The sequence below is a fragment of the Homarus americanus genome, unplaced genomic scaffold (genome assembly GCF_018991925.1).
Source record: "Homarus americanus isolate GMGI-L3 unplaced genomic scaffold, GMGI_Hamer_2.0 scaffold45698, whole genome shotgun sequence".
In the NCBI taxonomy this organism is placed as follows: domain Eukaryota; kingdom Metazoa; phylum Arthropoda; class Malacostraca; order Decapoda; family Nephropidae; genus Homarus; species Homarus americanus.
The window spans coordinates 9,398,484-9,418,707 of NW_024735554.1; the positions used below are offsets into that span (position 1 = coordinate 9,398,484).

The 20,224-nt window shown below is 41.6% G+C and overlaps 1 long non-coding RNA gene across 4 annotated transcripts in view; it reads right to left on the reverse strand.

Annotated features, from left to right (window-relative positions):
- Positions 1-20,224, reverse strand: part of LOC121871501 — a 128,118-nt gene that overhangs the window by 37,508 nt on the left and 70,386 nt on the right. The gene's annotated exons all lie outside the window — the stretch shown is intronic.

Sequence of the window (20,224 nt, forward strand, 5' to 3'; positions counted from 1 at the left end):
CTTTGTGTTTTTTTTTCTCCTCCTTTACTATAATTTTGTTTTTGTACTCTTTGGTAATTCCCGATAATTCAGAAGATGATAATTTACTGAGTTATATAATTTAGAAGGTAATAATAACTCTAGATTAATAATTCCAAAGGCTGATACTTAATTCATGAAGTAGGAATTCAGGGCGATGAGAATTTCAGAAGCCTATAATTCAGAGGTGATAATTATTCGAGCAATAATTCGTAGGTTGATAATTCAGGTTAGATAATTTAGGGTTATAATCCTTAAAGTAATTTAGAGGATGTTAATTTAATGGTATTGTAATTAGGATGTGATGAGTCAACAGATAATTCGTCGGGTGATAATTTGCGGGCTAATAATCTAAAGACCGATAATTCTCAGGGTATTAATGAGGTGGTAATTCAAATACCAATAATTATAAAGATTGAAACATTCAAATCAATAAAATCTAACACAAATTATTCGGAAGATAATCCAGAGAAATAATTCGTTAATATTCATAAAGCCAATAATTCCTGTTAAGTTAATTCGGAGACCAATAATTCTGGAGGCTAATAATTCCACAGTCTGATAACTCCAAAACATAATAATAATTCTAGAGTTTGGTAATTTAAAATCATAACACAAGAGAATAATTAGTCTAAATAATAATAATAATAATAATAATAATAATAACAACAACAATAATAACAATAATAATAACAACAACAATAACAATACCATAACAATAACAAAATAAAACATGAAATAATAACACCAGTAACAATAATAATAACAATAAAATCAATGATAACCAGAACAACAACATTAATATACAAGGTAGAATATTGTATTAGTTTACCTAAGGCGAGGAGAGGAGAGCAACGTGTTTACTCCCGTTTTCTGTGACAGGAGAAGGGCGCGGGGTTACTCTCTTTTATAGCCCGAGGATATTATACCCAATGATAACCTCGCTAGACTGACTTAATGACTGACTGGCGGAGGAATTAACTGATTGATTGGCGGAGGAATTAACTGATTGACTGGCTGAAGATGTAATGACTTGTTGACTGATTGATTGAAGATTTAATGAATGAGTGAAGAAGTAATTAGCTGACTGATTGGCTAACTAACGGAGTAACTGACTGATTGATTGACTGAAGAAGTAACTGGTTGACTGACTTGACTTGAAGACTTATTGACTGATTAACTTACTAAACGAGTAACACACAACTACACACACACACACACACATACACGCACGCACACACAAATCCCCAGCAGTCATAAAGCATAGTAGGTATAATTACGACACAGCTACTGTTTAACTGCCTCGTACTAATTATGAAACGAGCGAATTACACGAAGCGCTGAACACCTGATAATTAAATACAAATTAGCAGGTCCGACAGCCAGGTGGGTGGGTGGGTAGGTGGGCAGGTGGGCGGGTAGATGGGTGGGTTGAGCATCACACTGGAGAATACAGCTCTGAATTGTTATATACGTGAATATATAGATAACTAAATTATTTCCGACAGTCAGTTATATGATAATTATATTTATGTTAATATTATGTGTGGATAAAGAATAAAAAAAAATGATAATTACGAAATTCTAAAGGTTACTTAGTTGTTTATATTACTTGTTTATATCACATTACAATAATTATTATGAAAGTCTGGAAAATGGTCCGTCAATGTATATACGTTAGTTCATATTAAATCATAATTACTGATTGGCTGAATTTACACGTATCTGATTGTCAGGTGTTTATGATTTATATTACTATCAGGAATTCATCATTATCATTTCTGTGTAATATCAAAACGTAATTAAATTTGAGAATTACTAAATGGAAATAATTTTGAGGTATTTGTTAATATACAAAAGTATAAAAAATGTGACATGTCTAAAATCAATTCAATTATGTACTACAGAAAGTTAATTGTGTTATACTGTATAAAAAATATTAAGTCCTAAATGTGTAAATTAAATTTATTTGTGTATTTCTGTCATTAGTTACAGGTTATGTTATAATAATTGTTAAAATAATTTATAATCAGGGAATTTTGAGTTACAATTTATACCTGTATTTTCTGAAAGGTGAAAAATAACCCAAATTAATTACTGTCAATATTTATGTCACTAAAATTTACACGAAAATTATGAATAAATGTCAGGGAAAAAGTCACATAAAAGTCACAAGAAAAAAAAATCACCGAAAAGTTAGAGAGGAAAAAGACTAAAAAAAAGTCACAGGAAAAAAGTCAGGGTAAAATTGTCACAGAAAAAAGTCACAGGAAAAAACTGAGGAAGAAAGTAACAGGAAAAAATAGTCACAGTTTAGTTAGATTTTCATTTTTGGACATGTAGAAACTCGTTGCTCTCGGAGAGTTTGGTTTTTAATGACCAAATAAAACATTCAAACCCTAACCTAACCTAACCTAACCCAACCTGACCTGACCTAATCTAACCTAACCCAACCTAACCTAACCTAATCTAACCTAACCCAATCTAACCTAACCTATCCTAATCTAACCCAACCTAACCTGTTAATGGTAAGTAAATAAAATACAAGTTTATTCAGGTTAGTTTTTATTTAGCCAAAATTTTGACTTTTTTCTCTTGTGACTTTTCTCCCGTTCACCAATACTACACTACACGTCACTACAATCTACAGTAGGGTTATAACTACACGATAGCACGAGGCGATTGGTTCTCGTGTGTCTGTTTGTGCATGTGTGTGTGTGTGTGTGTGTGTGTGTGTGTGTGTGTGTGTGTGTGTGTGTGTGTGTGTGTGTGTGTGTGTGTATGTGTGCGCCGGGCCGTGAACCTTCAAGGGATCTATACCAGAATCAATTCACCTAACAATACCTACAACAAGACCGTGCAGTAGAGTAAATGATCAATCAAGTCTTTGTGTAATTATCAATAGTCTTAAAACATTAAACCTCATAATGTGTCTTGAAAAGTTTGAAAAGAAATTGATCAAGTCTTTTCCCTCTCCTTAAGCCATTAGACTTGTAAGTTTTATACCAAGAACAAAGAATAATTAATGAAAAAAATAAAAATAAAAACACAAGAATTAAAAAAAAAAAATAGTCCATACTAGGCACCAATGTTTACACCCAATTTTTATCACTTGTGTGTCAGCCAAACCTATTTTTGAAGTGATGTCAATAACACTTCTTAACACCAAGACATAAACACTAGTGCACCATTAACACTTCTTAACACCAAGACATAAACACTAGTGCACCATTAACACTTCTTAACACCAAGACATAAACAAAAACGACCAACACCTCTCACAACAGGTACTAATTATCCCTCTTAACCCTTAAAGGAGTCGTATCACACAGGTATTTTATTCAGGTGAGATCAAACCCCTTCCACTCAATGGGTTAACTACCCTCTTATATAATCCCCACTAACGACTCCTCTTCATCAACGGGAGGTGAGGGGGTAATCACCCAATTCAACCATTATCAATAACTATCTACCTGACGAGGGTTGTTACGCCCCCAATTACCAATTAACAGCAGGTGGCCAAGTGTTACCTGGCCTGGCTGTCATTAGCGAGGTGTTCATATATCATTTATTATCTTACCTTCGTTGTGTTTAGTCGCACCAAGTAACACCTTTTGTGACCTGTGTGATGGATGGTTGTCGCGAAGAGGGATATTTTGTTTACCCTTTTGAGATACAGTTTAGTACAGGTAAATGATAGGAGTACACACCAGCACGTTTCATAATTTGTTGAGGCATAATCATTAGAGAGAGAGAGAGAGAGGACACGTGGATAGGATGTCAGGCCTCAAATTTACCCATTATAAAAATTCCCTAACCTTCAGCCATTGTAAATAATTGCAGCAAAAACTGTCTAAAGTGAGGTATAACCGATTTAGTTAGTTGTAGCGTTATGTTCTAGGACACCCTCATCATCTTTGCCCTTTGTACTTCGTATTATATGTTGCAGGCACTGTTGAATACACACACACACACACACACACACACACACACATACGTACACAGAGAGATAGATACATACACATCCAGTAATACACAGAAGCACTCATATAAGAACACGCACATCGACACAAAACACACTTAAACACATACACACATATCACGCACATAAGACAATGACACATACAAAACACAGCAATTAACACACACACACACACACACACACACATGCTACGAAGACTTAGGTCATTAGGGACACACACGCCAGAGCTGAGGACCATCTACAACGCCTTTATTCTCCCCAAACTAACGTATGCGTCACCAGCCTGGTCGTCTTCTCTCAACTCCACCCAACAACGTCAGCTAGAGAAGGTACAGAAAAGGGCCTGCAGAATCATGCTCGGCGCAGAATACTCCGGCTACACCAACGCTCTCTCCACCCTGGAAATACCATCCCTCAGTGACCTCCACCACCAAGCACGGGAAAGGTTTGGCCGTGGACTACTGTGCCACCCTCGCCATCGCCACCTCCTACCACCTGCAGCCCCCCACCCAACTCGCGCAGTCCGCCACTACAACAAAATTCAGCCCATAAGAGCCCGCACCGATAGATATAAGAACAGCACCATCCCATCTATTGTTAAAATAATAAACAACTCCTGATTTATGTACTGTACAGACCTGTAAATGTATTCAATGCATATTATATCATTATGTCTAAATCAAATGTAAGTCTGTATATTTTCAGCCACCGGCTGCAACTCTATTAATAAACCGTTTATTATTATTTATTATTATTACACACACACAGGTGAAGGATTCTGGGCCTCATAAACCAGCCAGCTAACTTAACTTAACCTAATCCGAGCTAACTTAACCTAACATAATCTGAGCTAACTTAACCTATCCTTACACCATCTAACTTAATTTTAACATAACCATATCCTAAGCTAAATTAAACCAAGCTAAACTAACCTAACACAACCTAATGTTACTTCAACCTAACCCAACCCAACCCAACCTTTACTTATGATACCGAGGTCTATGCTGGGTGATAGCGTCATAGCTCTGTGTCTAGATCTATGAGGGAATTAGTATTGTACTGAGGTCCATTAACGTTAAGATCAGTGGGGCCTATTAGGACTGTCCACTGATTTTATGCCCCATTAACGTAGGGATCGGGAGGAGTGGGGTCTATTGAACGAATCTTTTGCGTTGGTGCGTTCTTATATCTCTACATAAGAGGGAAATTTAATGTATGATTCTCGAGTCCTCTCTAAGTTACTGAGACATGGAGGCGTGTGTACCTCGCTGACACACCTATACAACACAACACAACACAGTAGAGGGAACAACACAACACAACACAGTAGAGGGAACAACACAACACAACACAGTAGAGGGAACAACACAACACAACACAGTAGAGAACAACACAACACAACACAGTAGAGGACAACACAACACAACACAGTAGAGGGAACAACACAACACAGTAGATGGAACAACACAACACAACACAGTAGATGGAACAACACAACACAACACAGTAGATGGAACAACAAACACAACAACAACACAGTAGAGGGAACAACACAACACAGTAGAGGGAACAACACAACACAACACAGTAGAGGAACAACACAACACAACACAGTAGATGGAACAACACAACACAACACAGTAGAGGGAACAACACAACACAACACAGTAGAGGGAACAACACAACACAACACAGTAGAGGGGTTAATTTTTTATTAATTCTTAAAAGTTTTCTCGGATAGAAACTACGAGTCAACAAGCCTTCCCTGGCCACTGAAACACCGACACACATTCAACACATTAACAACAAAAACAACAAAAACAACAAAGAGAAAAGAAAGATATACGAAACTTGAATAATCCCAGAGGCCGCCAGGACCCCTATGCTGTTTAACTGATCTCTTAAAAATCTAGTTTATATATATATTTTTTTTAGTGGAAAACCGTTAAAGAAAATCCCTAATCATTGTTCTTCCGATGAACCCTTAAAAAATCCCCGTTCTCTATAAACAACATTCTTTACATTGTTTCTCCGACAAAGCTTTTAAACAAAACCCTTTATTACAATGGTAACCTGTTAAGACCATTACAAAAATCCCCCTAACATTGTTCCTCTTCAGACGGCTCTTAAGACAGAAACTTTTACAACATCTTTCGGTTTTACTTCCGACGAGCCTTAACAAAAGCTCCCTTTACAGCGCTCCTCCGACAAAGCTATTTACACGGGCCAAGACATTGTAAGAGGTTGTAATATGGCATGAGGGTGCCCGTGTAGCGGCCCGGACCAGCACCAGAGCACAATTGTCGACCTCATTGTATGCTAATGTTGTTCTGGACCGCCCATGTCGCCCTAATTGACGCGTTGCCACAGTTCCGATCTCTTCACCCCGCCACCCTCCTAAAGCATTCATTCAGTGCCTCCTAATTACACATAAAATCAACTTAATTCGTATATTTTGTGTAAAATAACCAGTACTGCGTCAAAACAATCATGTGGTATATTTCTTTGTTTATATAAAGCGTTTTATTCCCTTAAGTGAGTGGAATACACGAAGGTTAAATGATTGTGAAACGTGACTAAAACTGTGGAACAAGAGGGTATAGTCTGGCGACCCCTGACACCTGGGGGTTGATAGTTGCATTGTTATTATAGGAGGGGCAATATAACCCACCTTCATATACCATATACTAGAATAAACACCCTTACTTCCACTTACCTATACACCAACAGTCTTCACCAATTCTAAAGGAGCGTGATGTTGCCAAGCTGGTGTTGGTGGAGGGAAGAAACACGCGAAAAAATTAGCGGCAAGTATCGAGTTAACGAGGTTAGCCGCCACTGTGTTTGATCGCCACGCTCCAGAAATACAAACCGACCCCGCTTAACAGACCCTTCAACCAGTCATCACGACAACACATAGACAGTAAGACGCCACAGACAATACAAACACAACGTAAACAAACATCGGGTCATGTTGCATTATAAAAAATCGCCGGGAAGTGTACATGGCGAGGGTAGACTTCGCTAATAACGCGGGATGGACGCTAGACCTTGCGATATCAATTTGGAAACGATTACGTTAACAGCTTCTGGTGATTGTGTCGTTGTGCAGGGGAGGGGGGGGGGATGCCGGGGCCTGGTTACCGGCTGATAAAAATATATAAACGTGATGGAGTGTTAGGGCCCTAATTACAAGGTTATTGTCTTCCCATGGCAGGGTCAGGGCTGGAGGAAGGGGACTCCTAACTTGTCACGCCCTGAGCTATGATTGCATTGTTGTGCTTGTTGTTGTTGTCGTTGTTGCTGTTATAGTCACACCTGGAGTCTACACGCTGCTGTTCTCAAGACCAAATCGTTGTACTCGAGGGATTAAGTTGTATTGAAGGGTTAAGTTTTGGTCCTGGGCCGCCTGGGATCTGGGGTAAACCTCATCAGCGTCTATGGATTACAGCTGCTGTACTCAAGTATCTGAGGACTGAGTGTGGTGGTCTTTACACTCAGCGTCAAATCCTTGTACACGGTACTTAAATGTCCTGAAGACGATAATATAACCCTTTAAATACCATGATCTAATGTTTAAGATATTACACTGACATCTACACAAGTACTGTACAGTCACCTAAAAAGTTCCTGTCTCCTTCCGAATTGAATCAGCGCCAGCTGTGTTGATATCCTGAACTACATATTATATCAGTGAATATTCTTGGTTATAAACATTTCGTTCTGAATGTAATAGCAAAAAATACGAAACACCAAATGATGTCTCACTTCTTGTCAGACAGCCCTGAAAGCAGCAGCTTGTACACGAGAACTGATACAATTAGTTAATTACAAAGAAAAATATCTCAAACCCCAGTTTTTTTAGGGATCACCACACAAAGTGTTGATACTTTCGTGGGGTAGCCCGACTGCATAACGAGGCAGACAAGCGCCAACGCCGGAAAGACGCTGCCGCTGCCCCTCCCGCACTAGATGTAGCCCTCCACACGTACAACATTTGTGGACGACCCTGCCGATCCCGTATCGGCCTCTCAAGTCATCTCAGAGCTCGCCAACGAAGGTGACATCTTTAATAACTTACATCATTGTATCAGTGCTGGATGATCGTTATACTCGATTCCGAGTGACAGCAAAGTAGTAGAAGTAGTAGTAGAGTGTGTGTGTGTGTGTGTGTGTGTGTGTGTGTGTGTGTTTATCAGAACACATTGATAAGCGCACCAAGACACAATCAACACTGAAGAGCCGTGTTAATGATCGTACAATCACATTACACACAGATAATGACCGAAGGACACTAATTAATGAATATATTAATTAGCATGCAGGTCCAGGTTTGTCTCTCGTGAAAAAATCTTGATTATAATTACTGTAAATTATAACAATGTAAAGCTTGAGATTAATATCTAACTGAACCTCGGTAGAGCGGCCACCTAATTATAATGTTTCCCTTATTATAGCGGTCACCTCGTTATAGTGTTGGTCATATAGCGGCCACCTTATTATAGTGTTGGTCTTATTTTAGTGGTCACCTTGTTATAGTGTTGGTCTTATTATAGCGGCCACCTCGTTATAGTGTTGGTCTTATTATGTTGGTCATATAGCGGCCACCTTATTATAGTGTTGGTCTTATTTTAGTGGTCACCTTGTTATAGTGTTGGTCTTATTATAGCGGCCACCTCGTTATAGTGTTGGTCTTATTATAGCGGATACTCTATAAGGGTCACTTCTGTATAACGCTTTACAGTGACCAGACATTAACAGTGACTATTCACCTATAACGACCATGTATTTATAATGACCGCTCATATATAGCGACCACCTGCTGTAATCATCACTTACAATGACCTCTCCTCTACAGCGACCACCCACCCATTGCGACAATTATAGCCACAACATTCACAACACATCCACATCAACCACACATCCACACGTCCACAACAACCACACATCCACACGTCCACAACAACCACACATCCACACAACACAACCACAACAACCACACATCCACACGTCCACAACACAACAACCACAACCATAAGCACACATCCACATAACCAAACATCCACATCAACCACACATACACAACAACCACAACACATCAACAACAACCACACATCCACCTCACCCCCCTCTCCCCAACCATTCCTCCACCATCCCACATCCAGCCCACTTCACCCCACCCAACCCTCCACACCACCACCCCCACCCCCCCATTGACCTGTGTGGTACTCAGAGGCCAACCCACGACTACAAAACACCACCAACACATAACATATTATTTGTTATTTTCTGGTCATGTAAAAAACAATTTCCTCGTCTCTTGTGATTTATGACCTGTGTTATATCTCTTTCTTCCCTCACTATTGATCATACATTATCGTGATGTAATTTATGTGCGCCAGAGAGCAAAATAACCAATGTAAATAATTCGTGTGTGTGTGTATGTGTGTGTATGTGTGTGTGTGTGTGTGTGTGTGTGTGTGTGTGTGTGTGATTTACGCGTCCAGAGACTCATTGGTTATAAATGAAACACATAAATCACGTGATTGAGCAGTGTATTATATTATGTACTAAGTGACAGCCAATATACACGGAATATATTACTCTATTATATCTCTGTGCTATAACCAAGGGTGTTATATATATTGCATATAACCATAGTTGCTTCATATATCTATTTACCCACCAAAAAAAAATACTCATACAGACTAATCTTCTCTAATTCAAGAAAATATAGGATAATCTGGGTCACTATATAGTTGTATGTATATGACGTGGTATATAGTATAGACAATGAAGGTATATCACTAATTAAACATAAAAACAATAATAATAATAATAATAATAATAATAATAATAATAATAATAATAATAATAAAAACAATAATAATAACAATAATACATATACGAAGACAATCATAAGAAAATAGTAATTACAATGAACCGTTGCAAAAACAAGACCTCCTTGGACACTGAGCAGTACTGGCCTGTAAGTACTTGTGGCTCATCAGATAAAGGGAATGGAATGTGTTACGTAGTCATCAAAGTGTTAATTTATTATAATCAATGGTTTAAACTCGTTTTATTCACGGGATTAAATAGGGAGGGGTGGAGGGGTGGTGAGGGAGTATGGGGCTGAGGGGAGAGGTGGGGTGGGTGTGGGTGGTGAGGGTGGTGTGGGGCTGGAGGGAGGTGGGGTGTGTGGGTGGTGAGGGTGGTTGTGGGTGGGGTGGGATGAGGGGTAGAGAGGTCTGCAAGCACTCAAGCAAAACAGGGAGAGACGGTATCCATCCCTCACTGATAACATGTACTAACACTACAAGAAGAAGAAGAAGAAGAAGGAAAACGGCGACGACAGAGACAAAGAAAACGACCATGAAAGAAAACAGCAAGAAAACGACAACTAACGAAAATGGCGACGACAGAAACCAAAAAAAACGACAACAGAGAAAAACATAGATGATTACCCACCATTTCCGCTCACTGATTCCGGGAACTCGTGAAGCATGTAATTAATTTCCATCACAGAAAAAAAAAATAATAATAAAAGAAATATCTATCCTTCTGCCACACTCGGTACTGTACTAGTATATTATGACCACATCCCATTTTCTCTCGTGACTGATTCCCGTTTTCATTAATACTTGCAATTTTCGTCACTGAACTGAAGATCACAAGAAAATTTTTCATATATATATTTTTGTTCCGTTTCCTGTGTCCATTAATATACAAATAAAAGGGATATTATTACTGTATTATTATTATTATTGTTATTGTCTTAAAAAAATAGCTTACAATATGGCAGTGTCGTTAATAATAATAAACTATCAACATAAAATCTCACATAATATTAATAGCGGGAATCCAGCCATGGTAGACTTTAACAATTTTCACCAACTGACGTTATCACTAATTTCACCAGAAAATTATAAGGCAGAGAAATTGCTGGTTAGACGCGTATCTTCTCTCCTCCCCCCCCCCTACCCCCGGCCCCGATGGTTCCCTTCAAGACCCTTCCCTCCAATTTCTCAGTCTCCGCGTCTCCCTCTGATCTCCCTCTTTTTCTCTCTCCTTCCTCCACATCTCCTCCCAACATCTCTCTCTCTCTCGTGTGTGTGTGAGAGAGAGAGAGAGAGAGAGAAATCAACAAGTTCTATACCACATAAACAAGAACAACAACAGCATCTGCCAGCCATCAGACCACCCAGTGCACATGAACTTGGCCCTGACCCTGTTTCACACACACACACACACACACACACACACACACACACACACACACACACACACACACACTCCACCTCCCCACTTATTGTCTCGTATCTTCACCTCCCTTACCTCTCATCTCCACCATTTCAACTTCCTCCCTTACCTCTCCCTTCTACCACCTCCACCTCGCCTCCCTTATCTACCTACCTCCTCTGCTGACTCCTCCCACCTTCACCCCCTCCCATTATATACGCCTAGTAATTGCATCTTCTATAATCCAAATATAAGACCTATACTAATTATACCCCACCTATACTAATTATATCCCCAAAATATTACATAATTATTATATCCCACTTATATAATTTCAAAAGTATAACCAAATTAGTATACGCCATTTTATATTACACTATATCTTAAGAGTTATATAATTATTACCCCCATCTTATATTATATACAGTTACCTAAAAATATAACATACAAAAATATAACCTAAATATATCACCTCATTATATCATTCCTCCTATATTAGACTGCGTCGCAAATGTTATATAATTCTCATTTTTTTTTAATTAACGAGATCAATTTAACTCATTATCATTTGACAAGATTATGTTAAAATATAATTACATCAGAAAACTAGTTAACGTTACATTAAGCAAAAAACTGTATCAAAAGCGAATGAATAAAATTGGTTTTTTTTTTTTTTAATTATTCAAAATATGTTATGACGAAATTCCTGGGACAAATATTGTGTCGTTCAGGCTGGGAAAATATTGTGATGTTAAATATTGTGATGTTGGGGAAATATTGTATTGTGATATTGTGATGTTGGGAAATAAATATTGTGATGTTGGGGGAAATATTGTGATGTTAGAAATATTGTGATGTTGGGGAAATATTGACAGGGAATATTGTGACGCGGGCAGGGAAGATTTAGATTCACATTTTTTTCCCCACAATGTAAAAAAAAAAATAAAGACGTGTTACTGATAGTACTCTTATATGAACACCAAATATACAGGGTGGTTCAAAAGCCCTTCTTACACCAGAAAAAAAATCTTACCTCACTGGCAACTCTGGTGTCAAAAAGTGACCAGAAAATAAGTCAAATTTTTTGGTTAGGTTAGGTTAGATTAGGCTAGCAGGTTAGGTTCAGGTGGGTGGGTGGGTGGGTGGGTGGGTTGGGTGGGTGGGTGGGTGTAGGTGGGTTGGTTATTTCAGGGTTATGAGGTGATAAGAGATATGTTGACGATTGTTAGCTGCTCTCCCCAAGACACGGTCGAGGGGAGAGAGAGAGACGGGGAGATAAGGGAGACAAGAGACACTACAGGGGGGAGATTGGAGAGATAGAGAAGAGATAAGGGAATGGAGGGATGTAGAGATAGAAGAAGGCGGGAGGTGGATAAATAAAGAGATGGATGGAGAGATAAAGGGGGATGGGGTAATGGAGGAGACAGGGAGAGATAAAGGGGGGGTAATAAAGGGGGGATAAAGGGGGATGGGGTAATGGAGGAGACAGAGAGATGAAGAAAGAGAGGGAGAAACGAAGTGAGACAGGGAGAGATATGCAGAGAGAGAGAAATGGAGAGAGGGACAGGGAGAGATGTAGGGGAGACAGGGAGAGATGGAGAGAGACAGGGATGGAGAGAAAAGGGAGAGATAGAAGGAGACAGAGAGGTGGATAGAGATAGGGAGAGAAAGAGAAAGACAGGGGGAGATGGAGAAATGGTGAGGCGGTGAGATAATGAGGAGAGACAGGAAAGGAGAAGTGTGTGTGTGTGTGTGTGTGTGTGTGTGTGTGTGTGTGTGCGTGTTTTCCATATCACCAACATTACATCTAAATTACGTCAAGAAGGCAGTCAAGAATTACGTCACGAGGCAGCAAGAATTACGTCACGGGGCACCAAGAATTACATAACAGCATTACAGCGTAAGCAAACAAATTACAGCACAAAACTCACAACAAACTTTATAGCTAACTTTTTACAGACCTCTGATTACTGCACCTCACCCTGGAGAGAGAGAGAGAGAGAGAGAGAGAGAGGCAGAGGAGAGAGAGAGAGAGAGAGAGAGAGAGAGAGAGAGAGTCTTCTATCACAATCCATAACTACACTAATAACACAACTAGCTACATACTACTACTACTACTACGAATAATAATAATAATAATAATAATAATAATAATAAACATCATCAGTAACCAGAAGAACATTATCCATAACCAGAAATAACAAGACAGACAATAAAAAAGGAACAACACAAACACAGAACGTTCCATTACACACACACACACACACACACACACACACACACACACACACACACACACACACACACACACTTAAAACCCTCGCCAAAGTGTTAAATGTTCCTACGATAAAAATCTACCCCGACCTGACTCACTTAAGCTACGATACACACACAAGTATTCTCAAAAAAGATCTTAAGTTTAAAATCTGTCGTAATGTCTTTCCCCGACCTGATGATATGAGAACTTAAAGAGACCACCATAATATTTTCTACGATACAATTCTCATATTATGACGTGAGTGGCTCTGAGAATCCACTGGAGTCAAGTACATAATTAGTCAATGAGAGAGAACACCGCCATGTGCTTTGATGCTGGGGAAAGGGAAGGAGGGAGAAGGGGAGGAAAGGGAGAGGAATGAGAGGATAGGAGATGGAGGAAGGAAGGGGGGAGGGGGTGAGGGAAGGAGGGGGAGGAAAGGAGGACAAAAAGGGGGTGAGGATGGAAGGAGATGGAGATGAAAAGGAGGAAAAGAGTGAAACAGAAGGATGGGAGGAAGAAAGAGTGGGAGGGAAAAGAAGTGAAGAGCGGAATGTAAGGATGGCAGATCAAGTTTATACAGAGGGAGTTTAACAAACAGTAATGCATTCTGTGTATCACTGTATTTAATGTGAATGGGTGGGCGTGGGTGGGTGGAGTGCAGATATAGAAGTATGAGGGTGGGTGTCGCTGTGTATATTTATATTGAGTATCTATATGTGTGTGTGTGTGTGTGTGTGTGTGTGTGTGTGTGTGTGTGTGTGTGTGTGTAACCTCACTCTCACACAGTAGAATCGAGAATCAGGGATGGGAACTATACAATGACCTTCCTTAACCTCACCTCTTTTCCTCCCCCGCACCACCTTTGACCGTGACCTTCTTCTCAGTCAGGTCAATACAGACACGACTTGGCGCCAGTTCCTCTTTCTCTCTCTCTCTCTCTCCTCTCTCTCTCTCTCTCTCTCTCTCTCTCTCTCTCTCTCTCTCTCTCTCTCTCTCTCTCTCCTTCACAATACACAATTACCACAACGTTACCTCCTGACTGTATCTATGACACCTTGACAGTGTTAAGAGGCGCCCCTGTGACCTCCTGGCGAACCTTAAGACGGAATAATAATGAGTTTGGACAAATTTGACTTCAGAAAGAATTATGATCGTGTGTTCTGTTACAATGTTAATATATGCGTACTTGTACTTGTGCTTGTGTCTGTATATGTATTTGATCCTGTACCGGTGTTTTTCTCTCTCTAAATAGACAACATATAAGAAGGGTCATGGCAGGTAGGGTCACTAATTGCCAGGGTGAAGAAGGTGAAAAGTCAAGGCCGTTTTTCTTACCACTTGAGAGAGAGAGAGAGAGAGAGAGAGAGATTTTCCTTTTTTAATTTCCTCATTAGTACAATAAGTTTATATTCTAAGTATAAAAAACGATCCAACATTCCCCTGACTCACTTCTCTACTCCACAACGTCAATATTTATAAGAAGAGAGTAATGGCAGGAGTAAATATACGATATAAAACCGGATTTCCCACTCACGAACGCTTCTTATCGAAATTCCAAACAATAAACAGAAGGAAATAATACACACGGATCTTCCACTCACGAACGCTACCTATCGAAATTCCAGAGACAGTAAGCAGTATTTTAGGATGATTTACGGCGGCATAAATTGTAAGCAAAACATCAGTACAATCCATCAGCCTAAGACGTCAAATATTCATAGTCTAATATCTCTTGGGGAAGATCCTTGGGAAAATTATGGCGAAGGCAACACCCTGCAGTCCCTCCACATATAGATTTATGTATTTTTTTTTCTCTGTCAAAAAACAAAAACAATGCAAATATGTAGGATGTTAAGAGAATGAGGTAGGCCTTCAATTACAGGTATATATGTATACGTATATCTACATGTATATCGTATGAATATTTCGAATAAGAAATAATAGGTGGGAGGTAATGATTATTAAAACGTTAAGTGAAAGGACAAAATCCCATTGAACAAAATCCCTTGGGAACAAAATCCCACTGGACAAAATCCCAAAAGAAGTAAATATATATAAAATACCATAAAGTCAATGCCATGGGTGAAGTTAGTACTGGGGATCCATTTGGCTTGTCACCGTACAAAATACCCCAAGTCCTAACGTTAAAGATGGCAGATTTTTTTTTTATAAGAAAATGAGAAATTTGCTTCATAGAAAATTAAATATTTATTATATAGTTTGTGTTGGGGGACTCATGTAGACTCCCTCTTCCTCTTCCCTCCTCCTCCTCTTCCACCTTCTTCAACTCTCTCCTTCCTTCTCTTCCTCTCCTTCTTCAACTCCTCTCTCTTCCATCTCCTCCTTAACTTCTATTTCCGCTCCCTCCGTCGACTGTAATCACCCCCTTCCATTTTCCTATATTTTTCCCTCCTCTTTCTTCTCTGATTCATGCCCTTCCCATTTTTAACCCCCTCCATTCCCTCTCATCTCCCTTCCTCAACTCTCCTTCATTCCTTCCATCTCTTACCCCTTATTCTCTCTCTCTCTCCCTCCCATCTCCTCCTCTTAACTCTCTCCCCTTATCCCCACCCACTCCCTCTCTCTTCCCCTCTCAACCCACCTCTTCGGCCCCTTCCCACTCTTCGGCTCTTCCCACTCCTCTACACCTCTCCCCACTCTACTCTACATAAGCATGATGTATCGTTGCAATTATAGAATTGTCTTGATGCGAAAGGTCTTCCTTCACCCCCCACCGTGTTGCGTCAAATGAGAGAGAGAGAGAGAGGGGGGGGGAGAGGAGAGAGAGAGAGAGAGAGAGAGAGAGAGAGAGAGAGAGAGAGGAACAGAAGGAAGAAAAATAAGAGATGAAGAGAAAAGATTTAGAAAGATAAAATAAGAGGTTGAAAAGGTTATGGAGAAGGAGGGAGGGAGGGAGAATGAGCATGGAAGAGGGAGGAGATGGAAGAGAGACAGAGAGAGTTAAGAAAGGGGAAGAGATAAAGGTACCGAGTGAGGTGAATGGGAGGGAGAAGGTTGAAGAGGAAGAGACAATGGTAATAAAAGAGGAAGAAGATCCAGAGACCGATGAAGGAAGGAAGGAAGAAAGAAAGAAAGAAAGGGAAGGATACAAAGAAATAAATAACAAAAGAAGGAAGGAAGGGGAAGGTTTACGTCACTCTTGTCTCACAGGTACCATTTTAAAGTTCCGTTTAGGCACACCTGAGCACTCAACTCCACCCCTCCTCCCTCCTTCTACCCCCTCCCTCCTCCTCCACCACCACCACCCCCCTAACTCCCTCCCCCACTCTCTACCTTCCTCCTTACTCCATCACCACCTTACTCCACATCCCTCATCCAGACAACCTAACTCCAATCTCCATCCCCCTAACTTACCCCCTACCTCCAACCTATCCCCTAACTTACCCCAACTCCAACCTAATCCCCACTAACTTACCCCCAATCAACCTAATCCCCACTGAACTCATCATCCCCGGAAGTATGTCAGCGGGGAGGGGAGGGGAAGGAGGGAGGAAGGAGAGAAAAATGAGGTTATTGGGTATTTTCCCAATTTATTCCCCGCGCCAGGCTGGGAAATTAATGTCACGCAGAGGAGGAGGGGTTTTTTCCCTCTTCTAAGGTGATCCATCTTAATCTGTCTTGTGACGTGTATGGTGGGGGAGAGGGAAGGAGGGGGAGAGGAGGGAGAGGAGAGGGAGGGAGGGGAAGGAGGGAGGAAGAGAAGGGGGAAGAGGGGAGGAGGAGGAGGGAAGAGAAGGGGAAGATGAGGGGAGGGGGGAGGAAGAGAAGGGGGGGAAGATGAGGGGAGAGGAGGAGGAGGTAGTGGAAGAAAAGGGAGAGGGGAAGGAGGAGGAAGAGAAAAGGAGGAGACGAGGGGAGGCAGGGGTGGGTGGGGAGAGCGACAGGGAGCTTAATATGATGAGGTGAGGGGAGGAGAAGGAGGAGGAGGAGTCGAAGTGAGTGATGGAGAGATGATTTAGAGTGGGTGGAGGAGAGGGAGAGGAGAGGGGAGGGGGAGAGAGAATGGAGGGGAGACTGATGGTAAGGTGATAAAATGGGTAAGAAGGGGAGGAAGGAAACTGGATATGAGGGATGAAGTGTGTGTGTGTGTGTGTGTGTGTGTGTGTGTGTGTGTGTGTGTGTGTGTGTGTGTACCTGAGCCAAGGATGGAGTGCCTAAATCCAGGTGAGAATTTTTCCACATCCTTTCTCGAGCTCCCCATACCCCTTCTTCTCTCTCTCTCTCTTTTATTTCCTCCAAAACTGAGAGGGAGGAAAGGAACAACAGAAAAGGAGAGAACGAAACATTGAGGATAAGAGAGAGAGAGAGAGAGAGAGAGAGAGAGAGAGAGAGAGAGAGAGAGAGAGAGAGAGAGAGAGAGAGAGAGAACTGGTCATCAGATTCGTGTCAAAGGTGAATTAGTGACACCCGACAAACAAATAGCCGCCACGAGCATCCTTCAGATCGAACTCGACCCACCAAGACCTGATCGTCACATCTGAGAAGAGGCACTTAAAACCTCCTTAAACGTGACGGCGCTCTGATGGATCAACCGCAAGTGGACTGCTGACCCTCGAACCAAAAGCTCAAGTCCCAACACAACTGAAATACCCTCTTGTCAACTGCTAGCGCACCTCCTGAAGTAGAACCAAACACCACATTAAAGAAGGACTGGTGCGCCATCTGAACACTTTAAAGTACACAGCGGGAAGGTGGCCGACTTAACTGTACTGTACAAGGCTCAAGTCCAGCACATGCAGCAGCTGTCCTGATTGAAACTCCCGCAGCGACGGTCACAGCGCAGCACGAGGGTCGGGACGGGGTTCGTAACTAACACATGGTATAGGTTCCTCCTCAAACCAGTACCAGCACACACCGGGGAAGTGGAGGGGGGAGGGGCCTTCATCGCTGGAAGAACGAGCCTCTGGAACAGCGTGATGGCCGCCGTGTGCGTCAGTAATACATTATGCTCGTAACATCAAAATAGAGAGAGGAAAACCAACATTCACACTCTCACCAACACCCACACCAACACACACACACACCACCACCAACACACACACACACCCACACCCACACCACACACACCCACACCAACACACACACCAACACCCACACCCTTACCCACATCAACACCAACACCCACACCCTCACCAACACCTACACCAACACACCCACACACCCACACCAACACCCACACCAACACCCACACCCTCACCCACACCTACACCAACACACACACCCACACCAACACCCACACACACCCACACCAACACCAACACACACACACACACACCAACACCAACACACACACACACCCACACCAACACCAACACACACACCCACACTACACCACACACACACCCACACCTACACCAACACACACACACCCACACCAACACCCACACACACCCACACCAACACCAACACACACACACACACCAACACCAACACACACACACACACACACACACCCACACCAACACCCACACACCCACACACACCCACACCAACACCAACACACACACACACCCACACCAACACCCACACACACACCCACACCACACACCCACACCCACACCAACACCAACACCCACACACCCACTCTACTAATACATTAATGTCAGCTCTGTTGCTCACTGTCTATACTACATCATGTTATTCTTGTAATGGATTTAATTAACCATAGAGGAAAAAATTAAAGGGGTGGCGTGTGTTTCTGGGCTTCATCTTCACGAGTGTTAGTACATATTACACAGCTACTGTTGATGTGAGGCTGACAAACACACACACACACACACACACACACACACAGAAAACACCCCTCTCCCCCACACACACACAGAGAGAGAGAGAGAGAGAGAGAGAGAGAGAGAGAGAGAGAGAGAGAGAGAGAGAGAGAGAGAGAGAGAGAGACTCTGGCGAGGAACAAGATCCCAGGTAATCCATCTTCATTAATTCCACCACCGGCAGATGGGGCAAGACGGAGGAGGGGAGGAGGAGGAGGAGGAGGAGGAGGACGAAGATGAGGAGAGGGAGACGTGGAGGATGGAGGAAGAGGAGAGAAGGATGGAGGAGGACGAAGATGGAGGAGAGGGAGACGAGGATGGAGGAAGAGGAGGAGAAGGATGGAGGAGAGGGAGACGTGGAGGATGGATGGGTAAAGATGGAGGAGTGGAAGACGTGGAAGATGAAGGAAGAGGAGGATGGAGGAGGTCGAAGATGGAAGAGAGGGAGGCGTGGAGGATGGAGGAAGAGGAGGAGAACGAAGAGAAACATGAGAGGAGGAAATGAGGAAGTAGGAGAAGGAGGAGAAGACAGAAGAAGAGACTAAGGAAGATTAGATGAACGAGAAGAGATAAATATGAGGAGGAACAGGAAGAGAAAGAAAATTAAAGAGCAAAAGTGGAGAAGAATGGAGAGAAAAAATCATATAGAAGAATCTCTCTCTCTCTCTCTCTCTCTCTCTCCTAATGAGGTCATCATCTTAGATCAACGTTTAATTTGGCAAAACATTTTTATGGGGATAAAAAATACGTTAACTGTCGTAGCGCCTCGAGGACCATCTAACGACCCTTAACATTGAGGAACGTTTGTTGACCTAAACTACTTTAAAGGGACATTTGACTAAGACCTTCAATAGTTTAAGGGACATTTTCACTTAACCAAACCTAACCTGGACACAGTAATCACCTAGACAACCAACCTAAACCTAACATCCT